Source organism: Sebastes umbrosus, chromosome 16 (assembly GCF_015220745.1).
Source record: "Sebastes umbrosus isolate fSebUmb1 chromosome 16, fSebUmb1.pri, whole genome shotgun sequence".
Classification (NCBI taxonomy): Eukaryota; Metazoa; Chordata; class Actinopteri; order Perciformes; family Sebastidae; genus Sebastes; species Sebastes umbrosus.
The window spans coordinates 982968-1006879 of record NC_051284.1 but is presented as its reverse complement, the minus strand read 5'-3'; the positions used below and the strand labels follow the sequence as shown (position 1 = coordinate 1006879).

At 41.7% G+C, this 23912-nt stretch overlaps 1 protein-coding gene across 1 annotated transcript in view; it reads left to right on the top strand.

Annotated features, from left to right (window-relative positions):
• The window catches only part of myt1lb (myelin transcription factor 1-like, b), a 180762-nt gene that overhangs the window by 47826 nt on the left and 109024 nt on the right, over nucleotides 1–23912 (top strand). Inside the window, 2 exon segments of the mRNA XM_037796754.1 lie at nucleotides 8208–8321; nucleotides 22820–22865. The gene's annotated coding sequence lies outside the window, so the exon portion shown is untranslated.

The following is a 23912-nucleotide window of genomic DNA, read 5'->3' as shown; positions in this document are numbered from 1 at the left end:
CTCTCTGGCTAATCAGACCAGTAAACACACGTGTACACAAACACACATTCATTTCACTTCTCCTCGTCAAGTTATCTCGTTCTCTACTTGCATTCCATCACTCCCCTTCTCTCACTTCACCATTCGTTGCCCTGAGAAGTTGGCTTTTGGACTTGACATGCAGTATTTTTGGGTAGGGATGCACCGATACCACTTTTTTTCAGACCGAGTACAAGTACTTATATTTGGGTATTCGCCGATACCGAGTACTGATACGAGTACTTCTCTGTGCCAAAAGACCCTGGTTAACAGCCAGCTGGAGGGTGTGAGCGACACACGGCAGGCTGGGGAGTCCCGCATACGAGGTGGTGCGCCGCAACCGGTTCTAGGTCGGCTTGGAAATGCTCGGGGTGAAGGTGGCTCGTGCTCTCCGCCCGGACCTCGCCGCACCGTGACGGGCCTCCCTGCTCCCTCTCTCTCCGCCGGGGACGGTCCCCTGCTCCCGGTGCGACTGTCGACCGGGGCGGTCTTTCCTCAGTGCGCCCCAACCGCGTCGTGCCGCCAGATCAGGACTAGGTCCATATAAAAGGCGCCAGGGGTCTGCGGCGATGTCTGCAACCCACCCGACCCATCTTGAAACACGGACCAAGGAGTCTAACGCACGCAAGAGTCAGAGGGTGCAAGCAAAACCCCGTGGCGCAATGAGGGGCCGGAGGGGCCAAGTGAGGGCCGGTGCCCGCCGGCTGAGGTGGGATCCCGGCCCAGCGGGGTCGGGCGCACCACCGTAAAGTGGTATTGGAGCCGTTGTATCGGAGCCGTTTTGCGAGTACGAGTACATGAGCACAGTGTCGGACCCGATACCCAATACTGGTATCGGTATCGGTGCATTCCTATTTTTGGGGATGTAAATATTTTATTTCCATGCATAAAGAGCACAGGGTAGTTTGAGGATCTTCCATGTGCAGCAGAGGAATGACAGGATATACAGCAATCCTGTTCTCACCTCAGTCTGACATCCATCAAACACATGGAGCTGTACTCTTACAACGCTAGTTTCAGCAGCAGCACGAGGGCATTCAGGCCAAGAAATCATAGTCGCTACTTCACCTGCACTGTGTGTGTGTGTGTGTGTGTGTGTGTGTGTGTGTGTGTGTGTGCGTGTGCGTGCGTATACATGTGCGTGTGTGTGTGTCTAACAGGCACCAAAAAGAACACAGGATATGGAACAGAGAGAGGGAGAGCAATAGAGAGTGAGATTTCATCTCCTCTCTGCCTGTATACATATCTGCTAGAATGTAGGTCAGGCAGCCCCAGTCACTCTCAGAGCCTGGGAGAAAGAGATTACTGTGTGTGTGTCTGTGTGTGTGCATGCACATCACATGAATAACCCATGTGTCTCTCTTGTAATATGTGCTTATTTGTGTGTGCCCCTTGTCCTCACGTGCCATATGTGTGTGTCTTTATGTGATGGCTGTAATTTAGCTTTCTCTAAAATGCCTGTCATGTACAGTATATGTCATAGAAAATGTCACAGCGGACATCACAGCCCACTTTCCATACTGCAGTGTACATAACCATACAATAGGATTTTCATTACAGTGTGTATGTGTGTGTGTATGTGTGTGTGTGTGTGTGTGTGTGTGTGTGTGTGTGTCTACTTGTTCAGCTATATTTGTGAGGACCAATTTGAGTTTTAGACCTTCAGAGTGAGGACATTTTTGGAAAGTGAGGACATTTTGGCCAGTCCTCACTTTCGGACAGATCTTCAAAGGCCTGTTTGAGGGTTCAGGCTTGGTTTTAAGGTTCAGGTTAGAATTAGGTTTAGGTTAGGTTAGGTGAAGAACGTTGTATCCAAGTTGGGTGCACCGAGGGGCACGGGCACAGGGGGTAGTAATATGTCTTGTGGGCATTTAGAAAGGGTTCTTAATTGAAACCATAATAGTTGATTAAATCCCATTAGAAAAAATAAAAGAATATAAAAAGAATTAAAAAAGGCAAGAGAAGGTAATAAAATAATAAAATGAAGGATAAAAGGTTAAAACATTACAAAATGTTGTTAAAAATCCCCTCCCCCCCAAAAAAAAATGTAAAGTTGTGTGAGGGATAGAAGAACTTGTTCCCAAGGCTAGAGATGGTTAAGGTTAGGGTAAGGGGCTAAGGAATGCATTATGTCAATGAGTGTCTTCACAAAGATAGAAGTACACGGCTGTGTGTGTGTGTGTGTGTGTGTGTGTTTGTGTGTGTGTCACAACAGCCGGTCTTCCCAGACTATTTGCAATGTGCGTACCTTGGCTTTGATAGGAGCCCAGTAAAGGGCAGGCATGGACCCCTATCAATCTCCACGGAATAGACTGTGAGAAGCACACACACTGGTAGGATTCTGGGCTGAGAAGAAATCTCCCAGTCCTTGGTCATATATTCTAGCTTTGTAAGAAGAGGAAGAAGAATAGCTTGTGTATCTATAGATGTCTTTGTGTATGGGATTGTATATAAGACTTGAGATTGTGTGTTTGTGTGTTTGTGTGTGCGCGCGTGTGCTTGCCTTCCTGTGAGGGTGCTCCCATTGCAGTTGAAGACCTAGGCTGTATTCTAAACCTCATACTATAGTAGTAGTACGTACTGATTTGGCCAACATGTAATATGTAGTATGTAGTGTGTAGTATGCAGTATGAGAACAATACCAAAATCTACAGTATGCCAAAAATACCTGGAGGTCATACTGATTCGTAAAAAATCTCCAGTCTGCATCGGACGAGTGTACCTCACCTACAGTACCTAAAAGAGGAGAGAGAAGAGGAGAGAGAAGAGGAGAGGGAAGAGGAGAGAGAGAAGAGGAGGGGGAAGAGGAGAAAGAAGAGGAGAGGAAGAAAAGAGGAGAGAGAAGAGAAGAGAGAAGAGAAAGAGAAGAGGAGAGAGGAGAGGAGAAGGAAGAGGAGAGAGAAGAGGAGAGGGAACAGTAGAGGGAAGAGGAGAGAGAAGAAGAGAGAGGAGAGAGGAGAGGAGAGAGAAGAGGAGAGAGAAGAGGAGAGGGAAGAGGATAGAGTAGAGGAGAGAGAAGAGGAGAGAGGAGAGGAGAGGGAAGAGGAGAGAGAAGAGGAGAGGGAACAGTAGAGGGAAGAGGAGAGAGAAGAAGAGAGAGGAGAGGAGAGAGAAGAGGAGAGAGAAGAGGAGAGGGAACAGGAGAGAGAAGAGGAGAGAGAAGAAGAGAGAGGAGAGGAGAGAGAAGAGGAGAGAGAAGAGGAGAGAGAAGAGGAGAGAGTAGAGGAGAGAGGAGAGGAGAGAGGAGAGGAGAGGGAAGAGGAGAGAGAAGAGGAGAGGGAACAGGAGAGAGAAGAGGAGAGAGAAGAAGAGAGAGGAGAGGAGAGAGAAGAGGAGAGAGAAGAGGAGAGAGAAGAGGAGAGAGTAGAGGAGAGAGGAGAGGAGAGAGGAGAGGAGAGGGAAGAGGAGAGAGAAGATGAGAGAGAAGAGGAGAGAGAAAGAGCCTCCTCTGATAGGTCAGAGAGATACCTGCTGAGACAACATGACCCTTTTTAACATTCCTGAAAAAGCAGTTTGAGTAACGTAAATGTTGTGGATGAATATTTGATATTTCCCGTCTCCCCTCGTTGATGATCCTGTTTGTCTCACTTCACTAAGAGCTGTTAGAATAAATAGTTTAAACCTGCAGTATCGTATAAAGTAAACTAACAGAACATAAACAACAAAGTCAAAGTTGTATTGTTAGATAATATTGTAATAGTGGTACGAGTTTGTTTTTTTATCCAGTGCTTTAAGAGCTGGTTTAAAGGCTAAAGCCTGGTCTAGCATACTGCTAAATACATCACTTTAACCGTCACATACTGCATACTACGGAGGAACGCAGTATGCAGTATGTACTGTATACTGCGTACTGCGTTCCTCCGTAGTATGCAGGAGGCGGTTTGGAATACAGCCCTATACTTCCCCGGATGCGCTCTGTCTGTCACTGTCCTTGGTGCTGAAACTAGCACACTAGCATACCACCATGCACAAACACACATTGCCACAGTGTGCTCTATTGTTGTATTGTATATTCTTCTGTTGTCTAGTTAGACTCTTGCCATTTGTCCCCCCCTGGTTTTTTCCTGATCCGCAGAGATGTACGGGGGGAATGTGGGCTGTGTTCTGATGAAGAGTCAGAGAGCTGTGATTTGTCATCAGCCTCCACATGAAGACCTTCATCAGAGGACAGACCCATCACTTACACTCTGATTATAATGACCAATGGGCCAGGGATGAGCATGTGTGTGTGTGTATGTGTGTGTGCTTGTACTTTATGGGGTGAAAGCAGATGGAATTGACCCGTCGCTAAGTCCAGGCAGATTGGCCAATCACAGGGTAGCATCGGCCAGCTACGACCAGGGTCCGACAACTTTCCGGCTCTGCTCCATATAGACTCTATGTTATATTAACTCAGACTGGGGGGCGTGCAAGTGCAAAATATGTCTTATTTATTTATAGATCATGATCATGGACGTTTGTTGTTGTCTCTGTTGTTCTGTGTTCTAATTGCCCCTTAGGGGACATTAAAGTTTTCTAAGTCAAAGCGTAAGTCATGCAATCGTTTCACATTTTCTTCATTTTCAGGCTGGTTTTGTGGATTTGGAGCAAGTCATGGTTAAACATTGTGTGAAAGTGATACTCGTTACCTGTAGAGGTTGGAAGGAGATACACGTTTCTAAAAGCTTAGCATTAAAGCTGCAGTAGGCAGAAAGTTTTTGGCATCATTGGGCAAAAATCCCATAATAACCTTTCAGCATATTGTAATTCAAGTGTTCTGAGAGAAAACTAGACTTCTGCTCCTCCTCATGGCTCATGGACTTTGACCAATCACAGGTAATTTCAGAGAGAGAGCGTTCCTATTGGCTGTGCTCCGCCTTTCTCATTTTACAGCTAAACCGTGCACTACAAGATGATTCTGAGAACATCTGAGGAGAGAGATATGGCATTAAAGTAACAGAATATTGATTCATATTTAATCAGCGCTGCCTAGTTTGACTGTTTCATCGGAGCTTGCGAGTGATTGACAGCCGGCTCTCATAGACGGCAGCTGGACGGCAGACTCCAGCTCGGCTCTGATTGGTTGATTTCCTCTTGTCTGTGAAATCTTGCAGATGCCGTTAGGAGCACCGGAGGACACAGAGGAACATGATTTTTTCAGATTACCTGTCTCATGCACTACTGTCAGGATATAGTGACCGTATTATAAAAATAACTTTTTTAATCATATTTGCTCCATTTCCACCCACTGTAACTAGCGTTAGCACTTCTATGCTAGCTACTGAAGGTATACTGAATGTGTACACATGCTATCACATTTATATATTTTTTTAGGCTTTTTTCTCAGTAATTTTTTCTTTAAAGAGTGATGTTCATTTTGCACTCAATTTCTTAAAACAAGAAAATACTCAGTACTTTTCATTTATCAAATATTTAATTCACACAGGAGTATACAAAATATGATTTACCATGTGTTTTTGTCATATAGACTATTTATTTATTGAATTACCAGAAAACATGCTATATTGTGATGTATACCGTCATCGAGATGAGACGAAATGACCCATATCGTGATAGAAGATTTCGGCCATATCGCCCATATATATATATTTTAATGATTGTAACAGTGAATAAAGACCTACCCGGCTTCACAGGAACAGCGTTGCTCCTTAATTTCATTGTCTTCTGTCTCGATCGCCAGGTGATGGTGGTTCACTTTTACACTGTGATCTGTAGGCTTTAGCTTCTATCTTTATCTTTGTAACCTGTTTGCGCTGCTGAATCAGTTTGACTTCCTAATATATCCTCCAAACGCATATTGTAGATCCTTCTGTCTGCTTCTCCCTGAAAGTGCTGTTTTGTTTTCCAAAAAATAGATAATAGTTATTCAGGGATTGCAGTTAGTGACAGTGTTGACTCCATGGTATCTCTGACAGCTTGACAGAGTAGCAGCGGGGGGTGGGGCTTAGCGAAAGGCCAATTATGACACAAATTTGCTAGAAATTATTCAACCTGCTTTGGAATTTGTTTAATGTAAATGCAGTTAGAAATGATAGGAGTGTTCCATTTACTACCAGGGCCACTATGTTCTCTGAAATTATATGTTTGTTTGCAGCCGGTCGCAGCGAAATTAAACGAGAAAGTATATAAAATACATCTATGGAAATCAGAATGATTGGATTATATTAACCAGAAGTATAAAACATTACATATCCTTTATAAATTAAAAAGAAAATATCACTAATCTATGAGGGAAATGTCTTTATTCTTTGATTTTTGGGTTACTGGAAAAAATGGAATAAATAATTCCTGACAATGACTGATATATTTGACTTCAGAACATCTCTGACTACATACATGCTGAAAATCAAACATTCTTACTGTATTAATTTAGATATTTTCCAAAGTGAAAGTCCCTAGAAGTGTATGATTCAACTTGTTCCCGTGGTCTAGTGTTAAAAAAGTTAACAAAAATCACAATAATATGTAATATCAAATCGCAATACTTAAAAATCACAATACATATTGAATCGGCACCCAAGTATTGTGATTGTATCGAATCGGGAGATAGGTGTATCGTCCCTGCCCTACTACACACATGCTGTATATACTGTAGATGTGTATCTATTAGGGCTGTCAATCAATAAAAACTTTTTAATTGCGATTGGTCGCATGATTGTCCATTATTAATCACAATTAATTGCAAATTAATTTTCCAAAGTAAGCATTCCTAGAAGTATATGATTCAACTTTTTTCCATTGTCTGGTGTTTAATAAATCAAATCGCAATACTTGTAGAATTGCAATACTTAAAAATTGCAATACATATTGAAATAGCACCCAAGTATCGTGATAGTATTGAATCGGGAGATTGGTGTATCGTCCCAGCCCTAATTTCTACCTGCGCAGTTTGCAAGCTACCTTTGCGCCAAAGCACTTTGTCTTTGTTATACCGACATTTTTTTCTCTGAATGAAAATGCTTTAGGGGTGCACCGGTGGCTATAGCCTAATTATATTCAAACCAGCTTTTGATGCTGATTTCAAAGACATAAAAGACAGCAGGACCATAGTCATAAAATGAACATATAGTGTGAGTGGCCCATTGTTTGCGCTATCCCCTTACAACTTTACAGCCTGGCCACACTCAAGAGTCACACTACAGAGGAAGTGGATAAAAAAAGGTGGAAAACAGAGGTGTGTGTGTAATGAATGGTAAAAAAAGACCCCCTGCTGGTTCAAAGTAAAGTCCGCTTATGCACGTAACAACTACTGCTTCTTTTACATAACGCACAACAGGCACTCTGAGCACTCACTGTGTGCCTACGGTTGTGTTTGTCCTGAGGGAGCAGCTATTGTTTTGATTTAAGCTGCTTTGAAATAGGTTGGGAATAGCTGTGTGTGTGTGTGTGTGTGTGTGTGTGTGTGTGTGTGTGTGTGTGTGTGTGTGTGTGTGTGTGTGTGTGTGCGTGCGTGCGTGCGTGCGTGCGTGCGTGCGTGCGTGCGTGCGTGCGTGCGTGCGTGTGTGCGTGCGCGTGTGTGTGTGTGTGTGTGTGTGTGTGTGTTGGTGTGTACGTGTTATGGGCCGTCTGGTAGGCTCCCTATGGGGGCCTTCATTCTTTGTGATGGTCCCTATACACCATCAACACCTCATCTGTTCTCTCCCATACGTTCTCTCAATTAGCAGCACCGGATGGACAGAGACAAAGACAGGCAGCGTACACCGGCAGTGTTTGAGTGCATATGTTCATTCACACCTCCATCTCTTTCCCTTGCTTTCTTTTGTCGAAGGTTATTTTACCCTTTTTTACAAAGTAGGACATCGACCCCTTTACTCGCTCCTCCACCACCCTCCCTCCCCTTCCCTCTCCTCCTCTAACTCAGCAAAGGATGGAGAGCTGAGGAGAGAAATCATGGAGGCAGGCACGGATCATTAGCTATATTTGTCCCCACTTCCTGCAGAAGATGATAAATCTAGCTAATTACCCCATGTTGCCAAGCCTATCGCGCACGACAAGCGGCCGTCGTTATGGCGGAAATCAACGTTCGCTTGGCGTGTGCCGCATAGCCGATGCTATATGACTATTCATGAGCCTAGAGTCAAAGGAGAAGAGGAAATTTCAGATCCTGTCATGGCTGCATGCGAATGTGATTGTTCTGGAAATGATTTTAATGATGCATGTTCTCCGTCTTCTTCCCTCCCTCTGTGTAGAAAATGAGTTTGGGGGAGACGTGGTGAGCCGTTCCTCTCCAGTTGACAACAGTAGGTCACGGTGGAAGCAGAGGTCCGGACCAAAGAGCTGTCTCGACCCCCAAACCCTTTCAGGTAGTGTAGCACATCCTGTTGTTCACATAAACCTCTTCAGATGTGATGCTTGTTTTGATCATGTTCACCAACTGCTTCTGATGCAGGTTTGCGTGAAAAATGTGAATTGTACTAGTTTTTATTGCCACATTTTTCATTATATTTCATACATTTTATATTTCATAGCATAGCATCATCAGTATCAACAGCACTAGCACCAACAACAAAATAGAATGATTTTGTTTTTTAAAAAAAGAAGCAAAAAACAAAACAGCATTTGTCTATAACAATGTACTGTATATCGTCCTAAGGAAAATTTGAGATGAAACGATTAGTCAACCAGGCAAGGGGAAGGAGGGGATTGTCAACTTTCCCACAGAAACATAAAACCCCACTAACACCCACTGAAATCTGGCTTCTGTCTTCAGTGGGAAATGTTATAATCAGCATTCATTCCCGGGACAAATGACTCTGCAGTAGTCACGGCTATTTATCGGCTCCAGCTCTGATCGGCAGTGATGGAAACATGTCACCCGGGTGGACACGCTAATTGTTGTCCCTTTTCTGGCGCGATGCTATGTGACGCACGTTGAAGTGGATATATAATAATACCCCTGCAACAACGTAGTCGGAGGTATATAGCGCTCCGTGTGTCCGTCCTTCCGTCCGTTCAAACTCTGAAAATATTTCACTTAGAAACTACAAATTTGGTGTGATGGTTGACAGTGTGGTCTAGTTGTGCCTTTGGGGGTTAGAAGTCCAGGGTGCCAATTAGTGAATTAGTTAATGCACATTAATTCTATTATTTCCTAAAGGGCAAAACCTTTGGCCCTACCTTAGTAGGAGTCAAGCAGTGAGCGGGGGGATGTGAGCCATGCTCACTTTTACCTTGTAAATAAAATCACCGGGGATTTGAAAAAATATTATCATTTATCAACGTACAAAACATACAATTAATATGCTCTTCTCAAAGCCACCAGACTCCAGTCAGACAACAGTCATTTTACCTCGCTGATCATCAAAACACACTTCATTCAAACTCTACAGAAACAAAATAATAACTCATCAAAACCGTCTTGGATAGTCTTTCCACTGTTCCAACAATCACCAACTCTGGTTTGGTAATAATAAACCCATAATTCACCGAGTTACATGTGAAAAGAAACTGCCGTTACATGCTCTCCTCAAAGCCACCGGACTCCTTTGACAGAAACAATCATTTTACCTCGTGGTTCATTGTAGACGGAAACAAAATAATAACTCATCAAAACCTTTTTGTCTTTCCACTTTTCCAACAATCACCCCCTCTGGTTTGAGAGGGACTGAATAAGTAGCCTGGTTTAAAAAGAGAAATGACCACCGTAATATTTTCACTGTTGATGACGTCAAAAACATGGAAAATGTAGAATTTGTACGTTCAAAAACATGTGTTGTGTTTAATCTTAAATTATTGAAATGACAGGGGAACGCCTCTTTACAAAGGTCTCCAATAGTTTAAACCCCTCTTGTGTGTAAGTTTCAAATATAGATCCTCCTTAGCCAGAAAGTTTTGTTATTAATTATTAGATGAAAAGTTTCCTGAACCTGCATGTTTGGTAATATGAGATCAATGTGTTAAGATCATGTTATACTAACCCTTTTATTGACCTATTAGATTTTAGAAAACCACGGTATAACATAAGCCAATACAAACTAGTTTTTACAGCCTCCTGACACAACAGCTGACCTCCAATAGCAGTTTAATTTATTCAATGAATGCAGCAGCAGTGCAGTTTTCAGAGATAAAATGTTTTCAATAAAAGGCACTAAAGCTGAATAGAATCAAGGTTTTATGAAGGAAAAAGTATCCAACATGACCCACTCAGGCTGTATAGCAATCATTTAAGGCTACATCCAGACTTCCATATGTTTTAAAACGCATAACTTTTTCTACATTTATGCTTAGCGTCCACACTACTCCGGCATACTGAAAACACTGCTGACCCCGTTTTAGTTTTAAAAATCCGGGGTTGTGTTTAAGTCTGGACGGAGAGAAACAGAGACCTTTAAAAACGATCATGCAGATGCCCACGTTCGCTTCTTGATTGAGTCTCATCAGTCATGACGTGTCCTTCGCTGATTCGTCATGCCATATCACGTGAACCTTTTCCGGAAGAAAATAAACAACATGCAGCCTCGACCACCAGCAGTTCATTTCAACATGGATAACCAGTTACAGGCGTTGCTTACCTTGTTGTCTCTGCTAGCAGCAGTTAAATACTGCATTTCATAATACTACTACTGCCTAAATGCGCAGGAGGAAAGCTATTATTTTGAGCGCTTTGCATCAATTCACGTGTCCAGCGCTGCTTCCTGTTTACACCGGCATAAGCAAGCCCAGTGGTGTCATGTGGTATGTGGTTTCAGAAGTTGTAGTATGGACGGAGATTAAGTCTGAAACGGCCCTAAAACCCTCGTCTGGACGGAGATCGTTGGAAAACGTATTTGTATGGATGTAGCCTATAAGGCCCTGTCTACGTATGCAGATATTTCTAAAAACATACATTTTCCCTTCTGTTTAAAAAAAGAAATCAGTCCACACGGCTTTCGTTTTATAAAATATCTCCATCGACACTCGAACGCAAAAACGACCCCAAACTCCGCTCAATGTTATATTTACACGTCACCACAAGTTAAGGGTCAAGGAATTGAGTTACCGCCCTTCTCACTCCCTTTCCTTCAGCTTCATTACAGTCAGTTTGATAACAGTTATTGTTGGTGGGGGGGCTGGGATTCCTGGTCAAACTGCTGTCATCACTCTGCTGTCATCATCTGCACATGTCTAAATGACAAAAGGAAGGTCATTCAGGTTTATGTCCACAGCCCTTCTGAGTGGTCCAAACCTCACCTTCAATCGCCCAAAAGCTCAATCAATCACCATTCAGCCTCCACATGTTTAATGTGTTCCCTGCATTGGCCTCCAGTGACTGGAACCTGTTTCAAATGTAAAGTAGTAATAAGTAGGGGTGTCACGATTCTCCAATTCGATTGGACTTTTGATTTCAACATGTCATTGTTGAACTATGGACTCTTGATTCATAAAGATCAACAGATCATTGGTTTTATACCCTGACAACTGTCATTTACACTTTCAAATTCTTCCTTAAAAAGAGAACTGAACTCCCTTTTATTTAGAAAGAGTTTTAAAAATTAGACTACAACAGTCTACAATATAAATAGTTGCATCTTTTCAATACCAGTATCTGTGTGACCCACCTCAGTACATAATCATTACAAAAACACAACAGAAATCCTTCTGCAGTAGTGTGCTGTGATCTATAAAAATACAATTTGTTGTCATTTATTGTCGCGCTTGTTTCTCTCCTCTCTCTCTCTCTCTCTCTCTCTCCTCTGATCACAGTTTGTCTCTGAGGCCAGAGACGGAGCTTTGGACACAGTCTCGCTGTATTCCAAACCTCATACTATACTAGTAGTACAACCTCATACTATACTAGTAGTGCAACCTCATACTATACTAGTAGTGCATCCTCATACTATACTAGTATTACAACCTCATACTATACTAATAGTGCAACCTCATACTATACTAGTAGTGCATCCTCATACTATACTAGTAGTGCATCCTCATACTATATGGTATTAGGCCTGTCACGATATAAATTTTTATACCAAATTTATTTAGCACTTAGCTAGCTAGCTAACATAGTCATTCACTATCACGGTTGAAGCCGGGCAGTGCTGGCCAGCCGTGACTCGCCGGTGGTGACGGGTGGCTTGGCCGGTTGGAGCCGGGTGGTGTTGGCCAGCTGGGGCCTGCCAGTGGTGACGGGTGGCTCGGCCGGTTGGAGCCGGGTGGTGTTGGCCAGCCGGGACCCGCCGGTGGTGACGGGTGGCTCGGCCGGGGACCGCCGGTGGTGACGGGTGGCTCGGCCGGGGACCGCTGGTGGTGACGGGTGACTCGGCTGGGGACCGCCGGTGGTGACGGGTGGCTCGGCCGGTTGGAGCCGGGTGGTGTTGGCCAGCCGGGACCCGCCGGTGGTGACGGGTGGCTCAGCCGGGTTGGCTAGCATTGCTTGGCTTTATCTAGCCAAGCCAGCCAGCCAACACCACCTAGCTTTAGCTGGCTAGCTAACGTTAGCCAGCTAGCTCACGTAGTCATTCACTAACCAAGATATGCTAACATTGTACTCATATAACTCAACTGACATGTTTAGTTATGCTAACGTTACAACTGAGTCGCTCTACAGTGGTGAAATGTTCGGCATGATGATTGTGAAGGTGACTATGCAGCATGTTTGAAGTATTCCCTCTTTAGGCTACTGTAGCTCCACATTCCCTTCACGCTGGAGCAGTAACAAGAAGGACTTAGTTTTTCTTGTGCAACCCGAAGAATTCCCACACTGCAGAGTTTATGTTTTTAGCAGGGCGATAAAGTATCTCCTTTTCATTCGTCGTCATTTTGACAGAATCACGAAGACGAGACGTGCGCTTGCTTGTGGTGCGTTAACTTTATAGTCTGTTTGTGACGCACGTGTATGACGTCATGTCTGCAACAGGCTTTTATTTACTGCATGCGGGAGAACACAAAAGAGAAATAGCTTAACCAAGAGCTAAATTGAATTAAACACGATATATCGTGGCTGGATTATTTACACAATTTTACTATTTTCATGTTTTTAATACCGCGAAAAATCTCCAATATGCATCGGACCAGTCTACCTCGCCTACTGTATCCCACGATGCAAAGCGCTGGAACGGTACAGGCTACGGTTACAACAACAGCAGCAGCCAATAACGGCTCGTTTTTTACATTTTTCGTAGCTATTTCATAACTAAATTCACTTCTGAAAGTTTCTGAGGCGAGAAATCAACCGTGTAGATTTTGAATATTGACAGTTTTACGAAGTTAGATGGCGAATCGAACATTTGATCCAACGTTTTCGGAGTTGGAGCAAAAAGCGCCTGCCGGGGTCGCTACCTCGCCTCGCTCACGGACCGCTGACTAGAGCTCTCTCAAGAGACTCGCCTCGCAGACGAGAGGCTTTTATTTCCTTGTTGACGGGTGTTTTGTTTAAATATCACAACACAAATCTCCATTATAAAATTAAAAGTTAGTAATAAGTCAGAGCAGTGCTAACAAACCATAAAAAGCCGGTAGTCCGCCATCTTTGTTATTGTTTTACTACACAAAGCAACAATGGGCATATGCGAAATGAGGAGAGGACGTCATCGTTTCCTAAACACTTCGTTTTACACGTCCACACCAACACAAATTTACCACTGTTTTTAAAAATCTGCACCGTAGAAAGCGATTTCAAAAATATCCCTTTTTGTGACCCAAAACTCTGTTTGTGAGTGGACGAGGTCAAAACGTAGAGGGAAATATCCATTATTAAAAATATCTGCATACGTGTGGACAGGGCCTAAGTAACAAACACAATTCCTTTTTATCCTGCACTGTAACTGTCATCACTGGACCAGCTGAGAAATTGTCGTATTGTATTCTGATCACAGCTTTTCCCACTCTAACCATTTCACTGAAGCCATTTTCCGTACTAGTTAGGAATCGCTCTCCGGATTTCAGTCTCTCTTTCTGTCTCCATCACCCTCGCTCTCTTTCTCACTCCGACTGTCAGCGCCCACTCAGATGCTATCTCCACAGCCCTTCACACTCATTCAGATGCACTTAGCATCGGTTTGGCACACATGTTTACTGTCACTAGATGATGCACGGCGTAAATACCTATTTGCAGTGAAATTTGATAGTGCCAGCGCAGTTTTGGTGGCTCCCTACCGCTACACTGTACGGAATACCAATGTCAGAGTGTGAGTGTGTGAATGTATGTGTGTGTGTGTGTGTGTGTGTGTGTGTGTGTGTGTGTGTGTGTGCGTGTGCGTGTGCGTGTGCGTGTGTGTGTGTGTGTGTGTGTTTGTGGCGGAGGGCGGGTTGGGCGCCATATGCCTGAAACGCATTCTCCCAAAACTTCAAGGTGAAAACAAAGGGAAACTGATAACGATGTGAATTGTTGTGACAGATGTCTGAGCACCCCCCCATCCCCCCATCACCACCACCAAAATGCTAAACACACACACACACACACACACACACACACACACACACAAAATGCTAGTCTCAGTGCATATTACAATAATCACTGCATTTCTCATCATGTTTAATTCGCAGCAATATCCCGATTCTTCTCTATCAAACACCAAAAAAGCCCTCTTTTTATTTTTGTATGCTCTTTGTCTGATGGCATTCCTGTGTCCTGTGTAATGATGAAGACAATTTAATAGGCACAGCCACTTTAATTTCCAAGGACAATTTACATATTGGTTTTGATGCCGACTTTACAATCAATATTACTGACACAAACACAGTTGGCATTTGGACAGCTTCCTTCTTTCAATATGTACGCTGAATAAAATGTATAAAGTTTAGCTGCATTCACCATTCCATACTCAATATGCATGCTATTTTCAAAAGATGTTAGTCTTTGATAATTTATCTTGTGTTTATAGATGGTGTGTATTTGAAATGGAATGCAGCCATCTCATCCCATTTTCCCTTCATGCAGCCGTCTCATCCCAGACCTTGTGTATTCCGAAAGTGAATAAAATCCTTGCACAATATATTCTGCATAATACGCCACGTGGATTAAAATTCATGGATGCAAATTACAAAACATGGGGAGAACTTCTGTCATACACTTTTAGAGGCAATGAATGGTAAATAGGAATATGAAGTACAGCAGGCTTTTTACCTAATTACCTTCTGGCTTGTGCTTGGTTTTTGGAATATACCAACTGAATCCCAGTGGAGGTCATGTGTGAAATGGGGAGTTAAGTTAAAGGAACAGTGTATAGCATTTAGGGGATCTGTTGGCAGAAATGGAATTCATATATGATATTAATAACTATATTTTCCTTTATGTATAATGACCGGAAAATATGAATCGTTGTGTTTTCGTTACCTTAGAATGAGCCGTTTACAATTGCGATATCTATAGAAAATACGGGGGAAAAAAATATGTATATATATATATACCCATGTGAAAAGTGAGACGTTTTTCTTTTCTAACAGCAGCATTAGTTTAGAGAAGAAGGTGGAGGAACAATACCTTCCATGGCTGGACAGAGAAAGAAAAGACCGCCACCTACAGAAACTTAAAAAAAAATAATCATGAAATAAATGTAATAAACATTACAGCTTTACAACGGCCTGTTTTCGCTCCATAGAACGAAGCAGCTCAATTGCTAATATGAAAGCCGCAAGCAGCAATGAGCGGCTTTTAGGCTTCACAAAGTCACTTCAGTTAGAGTTAGAGTAACTGTACGCTCTAAAGTCCCGCCTGTCGTATTTATTGGGAAGCATTTTGTTTCCTTTTTCAAAAGCTTAATAAAAATATCCAGCAAGTTTGGGGATGTTTGGACGAATTGTAATTGATTTATGGCCAAATTTGCACCAAGCCCATGCACATTTTGAACTGATGGCGCCCCCTACTGAGAGATTTCAAAATAGTTTTACACACATAGGAGCGGGTCCTCTTCACGGAGCCAGCCACCATGTTTCTACAGTAGCCCAGAACGGACAAACCAAAGACCTGCTCAAGAGAGGGCCATTCACGTTTTTCACGTCTGCCACCGTAGTTCTACACGCTTGGCACACGGGAGAAGTTTCAGTTGGTAGCAATCTGCAACCTCACTGCTAGATGCCAACAATTCCTACACACTGCACTGCTTTCATTTAGGTGACGGATCACACTAATAACTGCTGTTAAATTACAATTTTAATAAATGCGGTAAGTTTAGAATAAATAAAAATACAAGTTAAAAATCATTACAAATTAGAAAACATACATATATTTGTAAAGCACTCTATTTTCATTGTCCTGTGAAAAAAGAAAATTTAACTCCAAAAGGAGAAACTCTAGCTTTTTTAACAATGCATTTCTCCGATATTCTAGTGTGTTTTTAAATGGTTTATTTATCTTATGAAAGATGATATGATATTTTTCTCAACCTGAAAAGAAACACTTTATCTGAAAAATGTAAAATCACTAAATGTGGAGATACATCATTTTCACTGGAAAGCAATGCTATGAATTTTGATATACAATTAATTTGAATTGATATTTAAATGATATAATGTAATGGTTGTGTGGAAATAGGAGCACATGCAGAATTTATTTTGGAGTTTGCTTCATTATACGTGTTTTCTTACAGCCACCCTGAAGTTTTGGTGCTTGACTCAACGTGACTCTGTGGTTATTCATCTGGGCCTGTAATGACATTGATCCAGGGTCTAATTGAGACGCAGACAGAGAAGGAGTGGGCCTCCTCCTAATCCTCAATAAGCAGGCTAACCTTCATTACAGCCGTGACATTTTCCCATGGGGTGCTAAGAGAGAGAAAAAGCCAGATAGAATATGAGGGCCCTCCAACATATGGTGAGCCGCAGAGGCGTGTGCATGCTTTCTGGGTCCAACGCTCACGAGGAGCCTTGAGGGAAGGAAGTGGAGGCGACGAGACTTTGTTTTTTTATTCTGCTCCTGGATTCACTCGTAGACGCCGTGTTCAGTGGCGATGCAGGCCGTGCTGAAAACCTGGGCCCTCAGAGAGAGTCTGACAGCTTCAGATAGTAGTGTGCACTGGTAGTGTGCACTGCAACTAAACATGTATGCATATCTTAGTCAACAGATGATATGTTTCTTTTAACATTCTGAGAGCAGGTTGAGACTATCTCTCTTGTTTTCAATATTTCATTAATTTCATGTTCAAACCTCGCTCGCTCTAGTAGGTTCAAGAAACTGCTGCAAAGAGATTAATATATATACACGCACACACACACACACACACACACACACACTAACACACACACTATGGCTGTTGAAGTTAACACGTTAACGCAAATTAGATTTAACGCTACTAACTTACTAACTTCTTTGACGCATTAACGCAACTTGCAATTTTTAGGTTGTAGCGGCTCAAAGCTAGAAGATACTGGTATCATATGAAACTAGAAAACCTGATGAATCCATCGGTACCAACCATGTCATACTAGCTTGTCTCGAAGGAGGTTAAATAACGCTCCAAACTTGTGCTATATTTCGGCGAGGAAAAACTGTCATGGCCATCTTCAAAGGGGTCCCTTGACCTCTGACCTCCAGATCAGTGAATGTAAATGGGTTCTATGGGTACCCACGAGTCTCCCCTTTACAGACATGCCCACTTTATGATAATCACATGACGTTTGGGGCAAGTCATAGTCAAGTCAGCACACTGACACACTGACAGCTGTTGTTGCCTGTTGGGCTGCAGTTTGTCATGTTATGATTGGAGCATATTGTTTTATGCTAAATGCAGTACCTGTGAGGGTTTCTGGACAATATCTGTCATTGTTCTGTGTTGTTAAATGATTTACAATAATAAATATATACATACACACGTAGGCAAAATTGTTGGTACCCTTCCGTTAAAGAAAGAAAAACCCACAATGGTCACTGAAATAACTTGAAACTGACAAAAGTAATAATAAATACAAATTCACTGAAAATGAACTAATGAAAATCAGATATTGCTTTTGAATTGTGGTTCAACTGAATCATTTTAAAAAACAAACTAATGAAACTGGCCTGGACAAAAATGATGGTACCCTTAACTTAATATTTAGTTGTACAACCTTTCGAGGCAATCACTGCAAACAAGCGATTTCTGTAACTCTCAATGAGACTTCCTCACCTGTCGACAGGTATTTTGGCCCACTCCTCGTGAGCAAACTGCTCTAGCTGTCTCAGGTTTGAAGGGTGCCTTCTCCAGACTGCATGTTTCAGCTCCTTCCACAGATGTTCAATAGGATTTAGATCAGGGCTCATAGAAGGCCACTTCAGGATAGTCCAATGTTTTGTTCTTAGCCATTCTTGGGTGTTTTTAGCTGTGTTTTGGGTCATTATCCTGTTTGAGGACCCATGACCTGCAACTGAGACCAAACTTTCTGACACTGGGCAGCACATTTCGCTCCAGAATGCCTTGATAGTCTTGAGATTTCATTGTACCCTGCACAGATTCAAGATACCCTGTGTCAGATGAAACAAAGAAGCCCCAGAACATAACCGAGCCTCCTCCATGTTTCACATTAGGTACAGTGTTCTTTTCTTTGTATGCTTCATTTTTGCGTCTGTGAACATAGAGCTGATGTGACTTGCCAAAAAGCTCCAGTTTTGTCTCATCTGTCCAAAGGACATTCTCCCAGAAGCTTTGTGGCTTGTCAATATGCATTTTGGCAAATTCCAGTCTCGCTTTTTTATGATTTGGTGTCCTCCTCGGTTGTCTTCCATTAAGTCTACTTTGGCTCAAACAGTGACGGATGGTGCGATCTGACACTGAAGTACCTTGACCTTGGAGTTCACCTCTAATCTCTTTGGAAGTTGTTCTGGGCTCTTTGGTTACCATTCGTATTATCCGTCTCTTCAATTTGTCATCAATTTTCCTCTTGTGGCCACGTCCAGGGAGGTAGGCTACAGTCCCGTGGACCTTAAACTTCTGAATAATATGTGCAGCTGTAGTCACAGGAACATCAAGCTGCTTGGAGATGGTCTTATAGCCTTTACCTTTAACATGAAGGTCTATAATTTTCTTTCTAATCTCCTGAGACAACTCTCTCCTTAGCTTTCTGTGGTCCATGTTCAGTGTGGTACACACCATGATACCAAGCAGCACAGTGACTTCTTTTGACCCTTTAAATAGGCAGACTGACTGATTACAAGTTTGAAGACACCTGTGATGCTATTTACAGGACACACCTTAGTTTAACATGTCCCTATGGTCAAATTATTTTACATCTTTTCTAGGGGTACCATCATTTTTGTCCAGGCCAGTTTCATTAGTTTGTTTTTTAAAATGATTCTGTTGAACCACAATTCAAAAACAATGTCTGATTTTCATTAGTTCATTTTCAGTGAATTTGTATTTATTATTACTTTTGTCAGTTTCAAGTTATTTCAGTGACCATTGTGGGTTTTTCTTTCTTTAACGGAAGGGTACCAACAATTTTGCCTACGTGTGTACATTTGTATAAAGCAGCATATTTTCCCACTCCACTGCCATGTTGATAATATATATATATATATATATATATACATGTGTATATATATATATATATACGTATATATATATATATATATATATAATATACAGATACAATTTTTTTTCATTAATTTGCGATTAATCGCGATTAGATTTTTAATCGATTGGCAGTCCTAGTATACTGAATATGTGTGTGTGTGTGTGTGTGTTAGAGATGTTAGGTGTGTTGGATATCAGATTTTCACTACACAGAACACAATAGTGTCATTGCATATCTCTACATAACATTTGAAGAACATTTTTAAAATATATATATATATATATATATATATACACACACACACACACACATATTGATGCAATTATCAGTAACATTTTCATATAAACAAATGGTTCTTTCTCATCACTGAGTATGATAGAAATGCTAATGCTGTTGGAAAAGTTTGTCTTTTCTACCATCAGCACTAGTTTAGAGAAGTGGTGGGAGGAACAATACCTTCCATGGCTGAACAGAGAAAGAAAAGAGCGCCACCTACAGAAACTTCATATTCATGACCACCCACACTGATTGACTGATCTCTGGGTATTATATTACAGAAACTGCAGCACGGAGCACACAGTAGCTAAAATAGAGAAAATATGACAAACAGAAACATATCAAAGCTTGGATTTTAAATGAATTGGACATTGAATTAATTGTGCCATTGATGTTTAATGTCTTTTTGAATGTGTGGCACAAGTGAGCTCTTGTCTAAAGAGTTAGCTACTGTGTCAAGGTATGCAGGCATTTAGGGCAAGGTGCTATATGTCTGCACCCTAGTGTTTAGACATTAAAGAGTCCATGTGCGACGTATGCAACATGATTTCTGTTCCACTTTAAAGTGGATGGCACATGTTGAAGAGACGCTACCACTCCTGCTCTTTCTGCAGATTGTTCCAGAGAAGCTTTGATAAAACAGACCAATGATTAGACCGATGAGAGATGCTCAGCGAGAGGGGACTAACTCCACTTTGCTCACATGACTACTTCAGAAAAAGTCAAGGTTATGCTCTCACATACGTACACTCACACACTGCTCTATGCTCAGGCTCTGTCTGAATGAGTGCCTGAAAGGGGAGAGGATTCAGAAGGACTTATTTCCCTTTTTCTTTCCTTTTTTTCTCGAGGAAGGATTTCTCTTCCATTGCCATAGTAACCACAGTTATGCTTCATGTACAAGATATATACAGTATATATACAGAATATTACATGTAAAGATAGTTTAGATCGCCCTCCCCAAAATACTCGGAGTCGTTCCCTCCCTGCTCCGCTAATAAGATTTACAAGGTATCCTCGCCTTTCATCATTTTATTTTTCTCCCGTTGAAACATTTATGGGCATTCATAAAGCAACACACCATTAGGGCTGAGGGGCTCTACAGTACAGTAAGTGTGGTGTTAATAAATCATGTTTAATAAAAAGAGACATCCAAACAGGGCCTCGGCCCCCGTCATAGTCCAAACCCAGCGAGCATGAATATTTAGGGACATCTGGAAATAACAGAGCGACGTTTAGGTTCCTCAACAATTTATGATGTGTTGGTGAGGGGATAGAGCTACCTTTAGAGGGATGATGTTGGTCTGACATACATGAAAGAGAGGTGGAAGGGAGGATAATGCTTACTCTGGCATATGAAGAGCTTGAAAGGCCTGAATGGCGAGGAGGAGACGGCATAAATGGAAACCATGCTGTTAATGTTGGATGGTGTTATGTCTGCAGTACATCTGTAACATGACTGATAGCTGGTCACACATTCATGAGTGAGTGCATGAACGGTTGGACAGCTGGAGAGCTGGATGGATGGAGAGGATGATTAATGAATGCTTCAGAAATTATGTTTTGCATCATTTCAAAATGTGAATTTTTGAAAATGAAATATATGATGCAACATATTCCCACTCCCACTCCGCCACTACCCCTCTAGCGTCACTTTGGGATGTGTCAGGGAAGGCATGTCAATTTCCGCTTGTTAGATGCATAGTGTCTTTTCAAAATAAAAATGTTTGTGTGTTCACAGGAAACGTACACTTTCACTCACTACAGTCTCTTTTCAAAATGTTACTTTAGGGTTACTTACTTCCTTTACTTTTGAGATTTACTTAATTTGGAGTAGGGCTGACGTGGTGAAGGAGTTTCCTCTGCTGTGACAATGGCTGAACAGCGCGATATGCTTTTTTCTTTTTCTTTTTCTTTTTTGCAAATTACTTTATTTATCCTGCTTTTCATGCTGTAAAAATAAGCTTAATTTGTTAAATGACAAAGAAGACCGTTTTAAAACAAATTAAATACTTGTTTGTTGTTAAATGCAGAGCACAGAGAGTCAATGAGCACTGTTTTTTCAGCTGTGACGCTTTGATTGCGTCTGGTTGCTATGTATGGAAGTAAAAATGTCGGCACAAGGTAGAGTGCATGCTGCTGCCGTTCGTAGCATATATGCGGCACTCCCATTGCAAAGAATTAAAAAAAAGAAAAAAAGGTGAACATAGCTGTTGTGGCAGTTGCTTGTCAATTGCACGGTATTGCAATAACCCTAGTTTTTAGTAAAGTGTGTTTTTTTCCGTAAAATAACTACGCTTGTTACGTAACTGGCATTAGTAAAGTAAAGTCAAGTAACAATACTACGTTAAAATAAGTCAACATTGACTTGGTTTCACATTGGACATGAACAGCGGTCTCCTGGGTGACAGTCCTGTGTTTGTTTGACCCTCCCACCTTACATAGACTTTCTCACTCTTTACACTACGTCAGTTGCTCTGACGTAACTCTGGGTTTACATTGGAGTTAGTTGAAAGCCCGGTGCGTCTCATACAGACGCTAAAGGGTGCGTCGGTATCAGACTCCGGGGGGCGCAGACTAAGTGGTGGTATTTAACAAGTTGGGAGTGAGAACGGGTTGGATTATTCATAAAACATTTCCTCAAACATTTTCACAAACTAACTGATCTGTTATTCTGTCTTGGCCAAATATGAGTCTTTGCATACTGTAAGTTGTGTTAGTTTTGAGTTATTCCCTGAAATATTGAGTACACTTCTGACATAATGAATGATACACTAAAAATTTACTTTTGATTGAAGAGATCCATTAGTATAAATGATTATGAATACAGCAGGACAGATGTATTGGCTGAGAGATTTTATACCGCGAGTCTCATTTACTCAGCGATGGTTTAACGTAACAAGAACAGGAGTCTTTAAACGACAGTGAGTCAGGCCATTATCTACAGTACAGTACCTGAAATGTTACATCTAAGTGTTCCAAACATCAGGTGTGAATTGCATGTTTGACAAGGAGGAACAAAGTACCCCGAACGTGAAGGAACGTGTATCCAAATTAAAGATCATTTTGCAATGCTGTGAGTTGTGTGTTGAACAGCTTGTTTGTGGCTTCTCTGCAGATGGAGGTGGATGCAGACGATAAGCGCCATCGAACACGCTCCAAAGGTATCTGCACGGACACACACACACACAAACACACAGCGCCACCGCCATTCAGGGTGACCTTCACTCCCCCCAACACAAACACACACATGCACAGACACAAGCACGCACATATACTGTACACACACCACTGCACAAATCCCAGACTGTCACAGTTGAGTTGCCTCTCCTCACTGCTCTCTCTTCCTCTGCCTCTATTTTTATATATCTTACAGAAACAGAATGACAAAGTCCACATTTTAAGGGCTTTGTTCAAAATGGAATATCTCCCACAGTGACATCTAATCCTACAAAACGATACGTAGTGCAAAGTGAAAACAAATGATGGAACTTTAAAAAAAAAAAAAAGAACAGGTGACTCTCAGTTTTAGCTGATAAACCAGAGACACTTTTTCATATTTTATTATTTTTTTATGCATCTGCTACAGCAACAGCCGAGGCCGAAAGCATTATGTTTTCGTCCATCCGTCCTTCCGTCACATTCTCGTGAACGTGATATCTCAGGAACGCCTGGAGGGAATTTCCTCAAATTTAGCACAAACGTCCACTCGGACTGAAGGATGAACTGATAACATGTTTTCGGCCATAAGTCAAAAATGAATATGCTCATTATGACAATTGTACACAAATGTCTAACAGGATAAAATGATGTGGAGATGACATTTTGGACAGACATGGATGTAAACTGCAACATTACTGGTTGATGGAGCCATACAACCACAAGGAGGTCATTCTAGTTTAGTGTCAACAAGACTTTGATTACATTAAATAGATCCACCTCAATAAGGCTGAAATCATCAGTCAGAACCAGGTTTGGGGGAGTAAAACCCTAAAAAAAATAAACCCACATTTAAAAAATAAATAAATAAAATAAAATAAAATAAACATTAGCTTGTTCCTGTACATTGAAAAACACCCGACCAGATGTGTTCATTTAGAGCAGTAACACAGAAAATAAATGACTTCAGACTCGACTTAGACGTGGAAGTTAAAGACTCATGACTTGAGATATGACTCGAATGACTTGTCTGTGTTCATTTTCAAAAAAAA